This window comes from Hypanus sabinus, chromosome 22 (genome assembly GCF_030144855.1).
Source record: "Hypanus sabinus isolate sHypSab1 chromosome 22, sHypSab1.hap1, whole genome shotgun sequence".
In the NCBI taxonomy this organism is placed as follows: Eukaryota; Metazoa; Chordata; class Chondrichthyes; order Myliobatiformes; family Dasyatidae; genus Hypanus; species Hypanus sabinus.
This window is the reverse complement of record NC_082727.1, coordinates 19,726,254-19,740,003: the sequence shown is the minus strand read 5'-3', so window position 1 is coordinate 19,740,003 and position 13,750 is coordinate 19,726,254.

Below are 13,750 nucleotides of genomic sequence, written 5' to 3'. Positions count from 1 at the left end.
CGGAGTCTCCAGTCACACCGTGTCTGAGTCTCCAGACTCACCGAATCTGAGTCTCCACGCTCACCGAGTCAGAGTCTCCAGTCTCACCGAGTCTCCACTCACACCGAGTGTGAGTCTGCAGTCACACCAAGTCAGAGACTCAATTAACACCGAGTCTGAGTATCCACTCACACCTAGTCGGAGTCTCCAATCAAACCGAATCTGATTCTCCAGTCTCACCGAGTCGGAGTCTCCAGTCACACCGTGTCTGAGTCTCCAGACTCACCGAATCTGAGTCTCCAGTCTTTCCGAGTCTGAGTCTCTAGTCTCACTGTGTCAGAGTCTCCAGTCACACCGATTCTGAGTCTCCAGTCACACTGATTCAGAGTCTCCAGTCACAACGAGTCGGAGTCTCTAGTCTCACTGAGTCTGAGTCTCTAGGCTCACCGAGTTAGAATCTCTAGGCTCACCGAGTTAGAGTCTCCAGTCTAACCGAGTCTGAGTCTCCAGACTCACAGAGTCAGAGTCTCCTTTCACACTGAGTCAGAGTCTCCATTCACACCGAGGCTGTTTCTCCAGTCTCACCGAGTCAGAGTTTCCAGTCTCACCGAGTCGGAGTCTCCAGTCACACCTAGTCGGAGTCTCCAATCAAACCGAATCTGATTCTCCAGTCTCACCGAGTCGGAGTCTCCAGTCACACCGTGTCGAAGTCTCCAGACTCACCGAGTCAGAGTTTCCAGTCTCACCGAGTCGGAGTCTCCAGTCTGACCGAGTCAGAATTTCCAGTCTCACCGAGTCGGTGTCTCCAGTCTGACCGAGTCAGAGTTTCCAGTCTCACCGAGTCGGAGTCTCCAGTCACACCTAGTCGGAGTCTCCAATCAAACGGAATCTGATTCTCCAGTCTCACCGAGTCGGAGTCTCCAGTCACACCGTGTCTGAGTCTCCAGTCTCACCGAATCTGCGTCTCCAGTCTCTCCGAGTCTGAATCTCCTGTCACACCGAGTCGGAGTCTCCAGTCTCACCGAGTCTGAGACTCCAGTCTCAACGCGTCTGAGTCTCCAGTCTCACCGAGTCTGAGTCTCCAGTAGCACCGAATCTGAGTCTCCAGTCTCTCCGAGTCTGAGTCTCCTGTCACACCGAGTCGGAGTCTCCAGTCTCACCGAGTCTGAGACTCCAGTCTCACCGTGTCTGAGGCTCCAGTCTCTCCGAGTCTGAGTCTCCTGTCACACCGAGTCTGTGTTCCCAGTCTCACCGAGTCTGAGTCTCCAGTCTCACCGAGTCTGATTTTCCATTCTCACCGAGACAGAGTCTCCAGTCTCACGGAGTCGGAGTCTCCAGTCACACTGATTCAGAGTCTCCAGTCACAATGAGTCAGAGTCTCCAGTCTCACCGAGTCAGAGTATCCAGTCACACCTCGTCGGAGTCTCCTATCAAACCGAATCTGATTCTCCAGTCTCACCGAGTCAGAGTCTCCAGTCTCACCGAATCTGAGTCTCCAGTCTTTCCGAGTCTGAGTCTCCAGTCTCACTGTGTCAGAGTCTCCAGTCACACCGATTCTGAGTCTCTAGTCTCACTGAGTCTGAGTCTCTAGGCTCACCGAGTCAGAGTCTCAAGTAACACCGAGTCAGAGTCTCCAGTCTCACCGAGTCTGAGACTCCAGTCTCACCGAGTCTGAGTCTCCAGTCACACCAAGTCAGAGTCTCCAGTCTCACTGAGTCAGATTCTCCAGTCTCAACGCGTCAGAGTCTCCAGTCTCACTGAATCTGAGTCTCCAGTCAGACGAGTCAGAGTCTCCAGTCAGCCGAGTCCGTGTCTCCAGTCTCACCGAGTCAGTCTCCAGTCTCACCGAGTCAGAGTCTCCAGTCTAACGAGTAAGAGTCTCCAGTCTCACTGAGTCAGTGTCTCCAGTCTCACCGAGTCAAAGTCTCCAGTCACACCGAGGCAGAGTCGCCAGTATCACCGAGTCAGAGTCCCCAGTCTCACCGAGTCAGAGTCTCCAGTCTTACCGAGTCAGAGTCTCCAGTCACACCAAGTCTGAGTCTCCAGTCTAACCGAGTCTGAGTCTCCAGTCACACCGAGTCAGAGTCTCCAGTCACAACGAGTCAGTGTCTCCATTCACTCCGAATCAGAGTCTCCAGTCTCTCCGAATCTGAGTCTCCAATCACACCGAGGCAGAGTCTCCAGTGTCACCGAGTCGGAGTCTCCAGTCACACCAAGTCAGAGTCTCCAGTCACACCAAGTCAGAGTCTCCAGTCTCACTGAATCTGAGTCTCCAGTCACGCCAAGGCAGAGTCCCCAGTCTCACCGAGACAGAGTCTCCAGTCTCACCGTCGGATTCTCCAGTCACACCGAGTCAGAGTCACCAGTTTCACTGAATCTGAGTCTCCAGTCACACCGATTCTGAGTCTCCAGTCACACCGAGTCAGAGTCTCCAGTCTCACCGAGTCAGAGTCCCCAGTCTCACTGAATCGGAGTCTGTAGTCTTACCGACTCAGACTCTCCAGTCACACTGAGTCAGAGTCTCCAGTCTCAACGAGTCAGAGTCTCCAGTCTCACCGAGTCGGAGTCTCCAGTCTCACCGAGTCAGAGTCTCCAGTCACACCGAGGCTGTTTCTCCAGTCTCACCGAGTCAGAGTCCCCAGTCACACTGAGTAGGATTTTCCAGTAACAATGAGGCAGAGTCTCCTTTCACACCGAATCTGAGTCTGTAGTCTCACCGAGACTGAGTCTCCAGTCACACTGAGTAGGATTCTCCAGTAACAATGAGACAGAGTCTCCTTTCACACCGAATCTGACTCTCCAGTCTCACTGAGTCGGAGTCTCCAGTTACACCGTCAGTGACTCCAGTCGCACCGATTCAGAGTCTCCAGTCTCACCAAGTCTGAGTCTCCAGTCTGACCGAGTCAGAGTTTCCAGTCTCACCGAGTCAGAGTTTCCAGTCTCACCGAGTCAGAGTCTCCAGTCTCACTGAATCTGAGTCTCCAGTCACACCAAGTCAGAGTCTCCAGTCTCACCGAGTCGGAGTCTCCAGTCTGACCGAGTCAGAGTTTCCAGTCTCACCGAGTCGGAGTCTCCAGTCACACCTAGTCGGAGTCTCCAATCAAACGGAATCTGATTCTCCAGTCTCACCGAGTCGGAGTCTCCAGTCACACCGTGTCTGAGTCTCCAGTCTCACCGAATCTGCGTCTCCAGTCTCTCCGAGTCTGAGTCTCCTGTCACACCGAGTCGGAGTCTCCAGTCTCACCGAGTCTGAGACTCCAGTCTCACCGCGTCTGAGTCTGCAGTCTCACCGAGTCTGAGTCTCCAGTAGCACCGAATCTGAGTCTCCAGTCTCTCCGAGTCTGAGTCTCCTGTAACACCGAGTCGGAGTCTCCAGTCTCACCGAGTCTGAGACTCCAGTCTCACCGCGTCTGAGGCTCCAGTCTCTCCGAGTCTGAGTCTCCTGTCACACCGAGTCTGTGTTCCCAGTCTCACCGAGTCTGAGTCTCCAGTCTCACCGAGTCTGATTTTCCATTCTCACCGAGACAGAGTCTCCAGTCTCACGGAGTCGGAGTCTCCAGTCACACTGATTCAGAGTCTCCAGTCACAATGAGTCAGAGTCTCCAGTCTCACCGAGTCAGAGTATCCAGTCACACCTCGTCGGAGTCTCCTATCAAACCGAATCTGATTCTCCAGTCTCACCGAGTCGGAGTCTCCAGTCACACCGTGTCTGAGTCTCCAGACTCACCGAATCTGAGTCTCCACGCTCACCGAGTCAGAGTCTCCAGTCTCACTGAGTCTGAGTCTCCAGTCTCACCGTGTCTGAGTCTCCAGTCTCACTGTGTCAGAGTCTCCAGTCACACCGATTCTGAGTCTCCAGTCACACTGATTCAGAGTCTCCTTTCTCAATGAGTCAGAGTCTCCAGTCTCACCGAGTCAGAGTATCCGGTCACACCTCGTCGGAGTCTCCTATCAAACCGAATCTGATTCTCCAGTCTCACCGAGTCGGAGTCTGCAGTCACACCGTGTCTGAGTCTCCAGACTCACCGAATCTGAGTCTCCACGCTCACCGAGTCAGAGTCTCCAGTCTCACCGAGTCTCCACTCACACCGAGTGTGAGTCTGCAGTCACACCAAGTCAGAGACTCAATTAACACCGAGTCTGAGTATCCACTCACACCTAGTCGGAGTCTCCAATCAAACCGAATCTGATTCTCCAGTCTCACCGAGTCGGAGTCTCCAGTCACACCGTGTCTGAGTCTCCAGACTCACCGAATCTGAGTCTCCAGTCTTTCCGAGTCTGAGTCTCTAGTCTCACTGTGTCAGAGTCTCCAGTCACACCGATTCTGAGTCTCCAGTCACACTGATTCAGAGTCTCCAGTCACAACGAGTCGGAGTCTCTAGTCTCACTGAGTCTGAGTCTCTAGGCTCACCGAGTTAGAATCTCTAGGCTCACCGAGTTAGAGTCTCCAGTCTAACCGAGTCTGAGTCTCCAGACTCACAGAGTCAGAGTCTCCTTTCACACTGAGTCAGAGTCTCCATTCACACCGAGGCTGTTTCTCCAGTCTCACCGAGTCAGAGTTTCCAGTCTCACCGAGTCGGAGTCTCCAGTCACACCTAGTCGGAGTCTCCAATCAAACCGAATCTGATTCTCCAGTCTCACCGAGTCGGAGTCTCCAGTCACACCGTGTCGAAGTCTCCAGACTCACCGAGTCAGAGTTTCCAGTCTCACCGAGTCGGAGTCTCCAGTCTGACCGAGTCAGAATTTCCAGTCTCACCGAGTCGGTGTCTCCAGTCTGACCGAGTCAGAGTTTCCAGTCTCACCGAGTCGGAGTCTCCAGTCACACCTAGTCGGAGTCTCCAATCAAACGGAATCTGATTCTCCAGTCTCACCGAGTCGGAGTCTCCAGTCACACCGTGTCTGAGTCTCCAGTCTCACCGAATCTGCGTCTCCAGTCTCTCCGAGTCTGAATCTCCTGTCACACCGAGTCGGAGTCTCCAGTCTCACCGAGTCTGAGACTCCAGTCTCAACGCGTCTGAGTCTCCAGTCTCACCGAGTCTGAGTCTCCAGTAGCACCGAATCTGAGTCTCCAGTCTCTCCGAGTCTGAGTCTCCTGTCACACCGAGTCGGAGTCTCCAGTCTCACCGAGTCTGAGACTCCAGTCTCACCGTGTCTGAGGCTCCAGTCTCTCCGAGTCTGAGTCTCCTGTCACACCGAGTCTGTGTTCCCAGTCTCACCGAGTCTGAGTCTCCAGTCTCACCGAGTCTGATTTTCCATTCTCACCGAGACAGAGTCTCCAGTCTCACGGAGTCGGAGTCTCCAGTCACACTGATTCAGAGTCTCCAGTCACAATGAGTCAGAGTCTCCAGTCTCACCGAGTCAGAGTATCCAGTCACACCTCGTCGGAGTCTCCTATCAAACCGAATCTGATTCTCCAGTCTCACCGAGTCAGAGTCTCCAGTCACACCGAGTCAGAGTCTCCAGTGTCACCGAGTCGGAGTCTCCAGTCACATGAGTCAGAGTCTCCAGTCACCCGAGTCCGTGTCTCCAGTCTCACCGAGTCAGTCTCCAGTCTCACCGAGTCAGAGTCTCCAGTCACACCGAGTCAGAGTCTCCAGTGTCACCGAGTCGGAGTCTCCAGTCACACCGAATCAGAGTCTCCAGTCTCACCGAGTCTGAGTCTCCAGTCACACCGAGTCAGAGTCTCCTGTCTCACCGAATCTGAGTCTCCAGTCTTTCCGAGTCTGAGTCTCCAGTCTCACTGTGTCAGAGTCTCCAGTCACACCGATTCTGAGTCTCTAGTCTCACTGAGTCTGAGTCTCTAGGCTCACCGAGTCAGAGTCTCAAGTAACACCGAGTCAGAGTCTCCAGTCTCACCGAGTCTGAGACTCCAGTCTCACCGAGTCTGAGTCTCCAGTCACACCAAGTCAGAGTCTCCAGTCTCACTGAGTCAGATTCTCCAGTCTCAACGCGTCAGAGTCTCCAGTCTCACTGAATCTGAGTCTCCAGTCACACGAGTCAGAGTCTCCAGTCAGCCGAGTCCGTGTCTCCAGTCTCACCGAGTCAGTCTCCAGTCTCACCGAGTCAGAGTCTCCAGTCTAACGAGTAAGAGTCTCCAGTCTCACTGAGTCAGTGTCTCCAGTCTCACCGAGTCAAAGTCTCCAGTCACACCGAGGCAGAGTCGCCAGTATCACCGAGTCAGAGTCCCCAGTCTCACCGAGTCAGAGTCTCCAGTCTTACCGAGTCAGAGTCTCCAGTCACACCAAGTCTGAGTCTCCAGTCTAACCGAGTCTGAGTCTCCAGTCACACCGAGTCAGAGTCTCCAGTCACAACGAGTCAGTGTCTCCATTCACTCCGAATCAGAGTCTCCAGTCTCTCCGAATCTGAGTCTCCAATCACACCGAGGCAGAGTCTCCAGTGTCACCGAGTCGGAGTCTCCAGTCACACCAAGTCAGAGTCTCCAGTCACACCAAGTCAGAGTCTCCAGTCTCACTGAATCTGAGTCTCCAGTCACGCCAAGGCAGAGTCCCCAGTCTCACCGAGACAGAGTCTCCAGTCTCACCGTCGGATTCTCCAGTCACACCGAGTCAGAGTCACCAGTTTCACTGAATCTGAGTCTCCAGTCACACCGATTCTGAGTCTCCAGTCACACCGAGTCAGAGTCTCCAGTCTCACCGAGTCAGAGTCCCCAGTCTCACTGAATCGGAGTCTGTAGTCTTACCGACTCAGACTCTCCAGTCACACTGAGTCAGAGTCTCCAGTCTCAACGAGTCAGAGTCTCCAGTCTCACCGAGTCGGAGTCTCCAGTCTCACCGAGTCAGAGTCTCCAGTCACACCGAGTCAGAGTCTCCAGTGTCACCGAGTCGGAGTCTCCAGTCACATGAGTCAGAGTCTCCAGTCACCCGAGTCCGTGTCTCCAGTCTCACCGAGTCAGTCTCCAGTCTCACCGAGTCAGAGTCTCCAGTCACACCGAGTCAGAGTCTCCAGTGTCACCGAGTCGGAGTCACCAGTCACACCGAATCAGAGTCTCCAGTCTCACCGAGTCTGAGTCTCCAGTCACACCGAGTCAGAGTCTCCAGTCTCACCGAATCAGAGTCTCCAGTCACATTGAGTCGGAGTCTCCAGTCACACCGAGTCAGAGTCTCCAGTCTCACCGAGTCAGAGTCTCCAGTCTCACTGAATCTGAGTCTCCAGTCACACCAAGTCAGAGTCTCCAGTCTCACCGAGTCAGAGTCTCCAGTCTCACTGAATCTGAGTCTCCAGTCACACCAAGTCAGAGTCTCCAGTCTCACCGAGTCGGAGTCTCCAGTCTGACCGAGTCAGAGTTTCCAGTCTCACCGAGTCGGAGTATCCAGTCTGACCGAGTCAGAGTTTCCAGTCTCACCGAGTCGGAGTCTCCAGTCACACCTAGTCGGAGTCTCCAATCAAACGGAATCTGATTCTCCAGTCTCACCGAGTCGGAGTCTCCAGTCACACCGTGTCTGAGTCTCCAGTCTCACCAAACTGCGTCTCCAGTCTCTCCGAGTCTGAGTCTCCTGTCACACCGAGTCGGAGTCTCCAGTCTCACCGAGTCTGAGACTCCAGTCTTACCGCGTCTGAGTCTCCAGTCTCACCGAGTCTGAGTCTCCAGTAGCACCGAATCTGAGTCTCCAGTCTCTCCGAGTCTGAGTCTCCTGTCACACCGAGTCGGAGTCTCCAGTCTCACCGAGTCTGAGACTCCAGTCTCACCGCGTCTGAGGCTCCAGTCCCTCCGAGTCTGAGTCTCCTGTCACAGCGAGTCTGTGTTCCCAGTCTCACCGAGTCTCAATCTCCAGTCTCACCGAGTCTGATTTTCCATTCTCACCGAGACAGAGTCTCCAGTCTCACAGTGTCGGAGTCTCCAGTCACACTGATTCAGAGTCTCCAGTCACAATGAGTCAGAGTCTCCAGTCTCACCGAGTCAGAGTATCCAGTCACACCTCGTCGGAGTCTCCTATCAAACCGAATCTGATTCTCCAGTCTCACCGAGTCGGAGTCTACAGTCACACCGTGTCTGAGTCTCCAGACTCACCGAATCTGAGTCTCCACGCTCACCGAGTCAGAGTCTCCAGTCTCACTGAGTCTGAGTCTCCAGTCTCACCGCGTCTGAGTCTCCAGTCTCACTGTGTCAGAGTCTCCAGTCACACCGATTCTGAGACTCCAGTCACACTGATTCAGAGTCTCCAGTCGCAATGAGTCAGAGTCTCCAGTCTCACCGAGTCAGAGTATCCAGTCACACCTCGTCGGAGTCTCCTATCAAACCGAACCTGATTCTCCAGTCTCACCGAGTTGGAGTCTCCAGTCACACCGTGTCTGAGTCTCCAGACTCACCGAATCTGAGTCTCCACGCTCACCGAGTCAGAGTCTCCAGTCTCACCGAGTCTCCACTCACACCGAGTGTGAGTCTGCAGTCACACCAAGTCAGAGACTCAATTAACACCGAGTCAGAGTCTCCAGTCTCACCGAGTCTGAGTATCCACTCACACCTAGTCGGAGTCTCCAATCAAACCGAATCTGATTCTCCAGTCTCACCGAGTCGGAGTCTCCAGTCACACCGTGTCTGAGTCTCCAGACTCACCGAATCTGAGTCTCCAGTCTTTCCGAGTCTGAGTCTCTAGTCTCACTGTGTCGGAGTCTCCAGTCTCACCGAGTCTGAGACTCCAGTCTCACCGCGTCTGAGGCTCCAGTCCCTCCGAGTCTGAGTCTCCTGTCACAGCGAGTCTGTGTTCCCAGTCTCACCGAGTCTCAATCTCCAGTCTCACCGAGTCTGATTTTCCATTCTCACCGAGACAGAGTCTCCAGTCTCACAGTGTCGGAGTCTCCAGTCACACTGATTCAGAGTCTCCAGTCACAATGAGTCAGAGTCTCCAGTCTCACCGCGTCTGAGTCTCCAGTCTCACTGTGTCAGAGTCTCCAGTCACACCGATTCTGAGACTCCAGTCACACTGATTCAGAGTCTCCAGTCGCAATGAGTCAGAGTCTCCAGTCTCACCGAGTCAGAGTATCCAGTCACACCTCGTCGGAGTCTCCTATCAAACCGAACCTGATTCTCCAGTCTCACCGAGTCGGAGTCTCCAGTCACACCGTGTCTGAGTCTCCAGACTCACCGAATCTGAGTCTCCACGCTCACCGAGTCAGAGTCTCCAGTCTCACCGAGTCTCCACTCACACCGAGTGTGAGTCTGCAGTCACACCAAGTCAGAGACTCAATTAACACCGAGTCAGAGTCTCCAGTCTCACCGAGTCTGAGTATCCACTCACACCTAGTCGGAGTCTCCAATCAAACCGAATCTGATTCTCCAGTCTCACCGAGTCGGAGTCTCCAGTCACACCGTGTCTGAGTCTCCAGACTCACCGAATCTGAGTCTCCAGTCTTTCCGAGTCTGAGTCTCTAGTCTCACTGTGTCAGAGTCTCCAGTCACACCGATTCTGAGTCTCCAGTCACACTGATTCAGAGTCTCCAGTCACAACGAGTCGGAGTCTCTAGTCTCACTGAGTCTGAGTCTCTAGGCTCACCGAGTTAGAGTCTCCAGTCTAACCGAGTCTGAGTCTCGAGTCTCACAGAGTCAGAGTCTCCTTTCACACTGAGTCAGAGTCTCCATTCACACCGAGGCTGTTTCTCCAGTCTCACCGAATCTGAGTCTCCAGTCTCACCGAGTCAGAGTATGCAGTCACATCTAGTCGGAGTCTCCAATCAAACCGAATCTGATTCTCCAGTCTCACCGAGTCGGAGTCTCCAGTCAACCGTGTCTGAGTCTCCAGGCTCACTGAATCTGAGTCACCAGTCTCTCCGAGTCTGAGTCTCCTGTCATACCGAGTCGGAGTCTCCAGTCTCACCGAGTCAGAGTCTCAAGTAACACCGAGTCAGAGTCTCCAGTCTCACCGAGTCTGAGACTCCAGTCTCACCGAGTCTGAGTCTCCAGTCTCACTGAATCTGAGTATCCAGTCACACCGAATCAGAGTCTCCAGTCTCACCGAGTCTGAGTCTCCAGTCACACCAAGTCAGATTCTCCAGTCTCAACGCGTCAGTCTCCAGTCTCACTGAATCTGAGTCTCCAGTCACACGAGTCAGAGTCTCCAGTCAGCCGAGTCCGTGTCTCCAGTCTCACCGAGTCAGAGTCTCCAGTCTAACGAGTAAGAGTCTCCAGTCTCACTGAGTCAGTGTCTCCAGTCTCACCGAGTCAAAGTCTCCAGTCACACCGAGGCAGAGTCGCCAGTATCACCGAGTCAGAGTCCCCAGTCTCACCGAGTCAGAGTCTCCAGTCTTACCGAGTCAGAGTCTCCAGTCACACCAAGTCAGAGTCTCCAGTCTAACTGAGTCTGAGTCTCCAGTCACACCGAGTCGGAGTCTCCAGTCACACCAAGGCAGAGTCTCCAGTCACACCGAGTCAGTGTCTCCAGTCACAACGAGTCAGTGTCTCCATTCACTCCGAATCAGAGTCTCCAGTCTCTCCGAATCTGAGTCTCCAGTCACACCGAGGCAGAGTCTCCAGTGTCACCGAGTCGGAGTCTCCAGTCACACCAAGTCAGAGTCTCCAGTCACACCAAGTCAGAGTCCCCAGTCTCACCGAGACAGAGTCTCCAGTCTCACCGTCGGATTCTCCAGTCACACCGAGTCAGAGTCACCAGTTTCACTGAATCTGAGTCTCCAGTCACACCGATTCTGAGTCTCCAGTCACACCGAATCAGAGTCTCCAGTCTCACCGAGTCAGAGTCCCCAGTCTCACTGAATCGGAGTCTGTAGTCTTACCGACTCAGACTCTCCAGTCACACTGAGTCAGAGTCTCCAGTCTCAACGAGTCAGAGTCTCCAGTCTCACCGAGTCGGAGTCTCCAGTCTCACCGAGTCAGAGTCTCCAGTCACACCGAGTCAGAGTCTCCAGTGTCACCGAGTCGGAGTCTCCAGTCACATGAGTCAGAGTCTCCAGTCACCCGAGTCCGTGTCTCCAGTCTCACCGAGTCAGTCTCCAGTCTCACCGAGTCAGAGTCTCCAGTCACACCGAGTCAGAGTCTCCAGTGTCACCGAGTCGTAGTCACCAGTCACACCGAATCAGAGTCTCCAGTCTCACCGAGTCTGAGTCTCCAGTCACACCGAGTCAGAGTCTCCAGTCTCACCGAATCAGAGTCTCCAGTCACATTGAGTCGGAGTCTCCAGTCACACCGAGTCAGAGTCTCCAGTCTCACCGAGTCAGAGTCTCCAGTCTCACTGAATCTGAGTCTCCAGTCACACCAAGTCAGAGTCTCCAGTCTCACCGAGTCAGAGTCTCCAGTCTCACTGAATCTGAGTCTCCAGTCACACCAAGTCAGAGTCTCCAGTCTCACCGAGTCGGAGTCTCCAGTCTGACCGAGTCAGAGTTTCCAGTCTCACCGAGTCGGAGTATCCAGTCTGACCGAGTCAGAGTTTCCAGTCTCACCGAGTCGGAGTCTCCAGTCACACCTAGTCGGAGTCTCCAATCAAACGGAATCTGATTCTCCAGTCTCACCGAGTCGGAGTCTCCAGTCACACCGTGTCTGAGTCTCCAGTCTCACCGAATCTGCGTCTCCAGTCTCTCCGAGTCTGAGTCTCCTGTCACACCGAGGCAGAGTCGCCAGTATCACCGAGTCAGAGTCCCCAGTCTCACCGAGTCAGAGTCTCCAGTCTTACCGAGTCAGAGTCTCCAGTCACACCAAGTCAGAGTCTCCAGTCTAACTGAGTCTGAGTCTCCAGTCACACCGAGTCGGAGTCTCCAGTCACACCAAGGCAGAGTCTCCAGTCACACCGAGTCAGTGTCTCCAGTCACAACGAGTCAGTGTCTCCATTCACTCCGAATCAGAGTCTCCAGTCTCTCCGAATCTGAGTCTCCAGTCACACCGAGGCAGAGTCTCCAGTGTCACCGAGTCGGAGTCTCCAGTCACACCAAGTCAGAGTCTCCAGTCACACCAAGTCAGAGTCTCCAGTCTCACTGAATCTGAGTCTCCAGTCACGCCAAGGCAGAGTCCCCAGTCTCACCGAGACAGAGTCTCCAGTCTCACCGTCGGATTCTCCAGTCACACCGAGTCAGAGTCACCAGTTTCACTGAATCTGAGTCTCCAGTCACACCGATTCTGAGTCTCCAGTCACACCGAATCAGAGTCTCCAGTCTCACCGAGTCAGAGTCCCCAGTCTCACTGAATCGGAGTCTGTAGTCTTACCGACTCAGACTCTCCAGTCACACTGAGTCAGAGTCTCCAGTCTCAACGAGTCAGAGTCTCCAGTCTCACCGAGTCGGAGTCTCCAGTCTCACCGAGTCAGAGTCTCCAGTCACACCGAGTCAGAGTCTCCAGTGTCACCGAGTCGGAGTCTCCAGTCACATGAGTCAGAGTCTCCAGTCACCCGAGTCCGTGTCTCCAATCTCACCGAGTCAGTCTCCAGTCTCACCGAGTCAGAGTCTCCAGTCACACCGAGTCAGAGTCTCCAGTGTCACCGAGTCGTAGTCACCAGTCACACCGAATCAGAGTCTCCAGTCTCACCGAGTCTGAGTCTCCAGTCACACCGAGTCAGAGTCTCCAGTCTCACCGAATCAGAGTCTCCAGTCACATTGAGTCGGAGTCTCCAGTCACACCGAGTCAGAGTCTCCAGTCTCACCGAGTCAGAGTCTCCAGTCTCACTGAATCTGAGTCTCCAGTCACACCAAGTCAGAGTCTCCAGTCTCACCGAGTCAGAGTCTCCAGTCTCACTGAATCTGAGTCTCCAGTCACACCAAGTCAGAGTCTCCAGTCTCACCGAGTCGGAGTCTCCAGTCTGACCGAGTCAGAGTTTCCAGTCTCACCGAGTCGGAGTATCCAGTCTGACCGAGTCAGAGTTTCCAGTCTCACCGAGTCGGAGTCTCCAGTCACACCTAGTCGGAGTCTCCAATCAAACGGAATCTGATTCTCCAGTCTCACCGAGTCGGAGTCTCCAGTCACACCGTGTCTGAGTCTCCAGTCTCACCGAATCTGCGTCTCCAGTCTCTCCGAGTCTGAGTCTCCTGTCACACCGAGTCGGAGTCTCCAGTCTCACCGAGTCTGAGACTCCAGTCTTACCGCGTCTGAGTCTCCAGTCTCACCGAGTCTGAGTCTCCAGTAGCACCGAATCTGAGTCTCCAGTCTCTCCGAGTCTGAGTCTCCTGTCACACCGAGTCGGAGTCTCCAGTCTCACCGAGTCTGAGACTCCAGTCTCACCGCGTCTGAGGCTCCAGTCTCTCCGAGTCTGAGTCTCCTGTCACACCGAGTCTGTGTTCCCAGTCTCACCGAGTCTGAGTCTCCAGTCTCACCGAGTCTGATTTTCCATTCTCACCGAGACAGAGTGTCCAGTCTCACGGAGTCGGAGTCTCCAGTCACACTGATTCAGAGTCTCCAGTCACAATGAGTCAGAGTCTCCAGTCTCACCGAGTCAGAGTATCCAGTCACACCTCGTCGGAGTCTCCTATCAAACCGAATCTGATTCTCCAGTCTCACCGAGTCGGAGTCTCCAGTCTCACTGAGTCTGAGTCTCCAGTCTCACCGCGTCTGAGTCTCCAGTCTCACTGTGTCAGAGTCTCCAGTCACACCGATTCTGAGACTCCAGTCACACTGATTCAGAGTCTCCAGTCGCAATGAGTCAGAGTCTCCAGTCTCACCGAGTCAGAGTATCCAGTCACACCTCGTCGGAGTCTCCTATCAAACCGAACCTGATTCTCCAGACTCACCGAATCTGAGTCTCCACGCTCACCGAGTCAGAGTCTCCAGTCTCACCGAGTCTCCACTCACACCGAGTGTGAGTCTGCAGTCACACCAAGT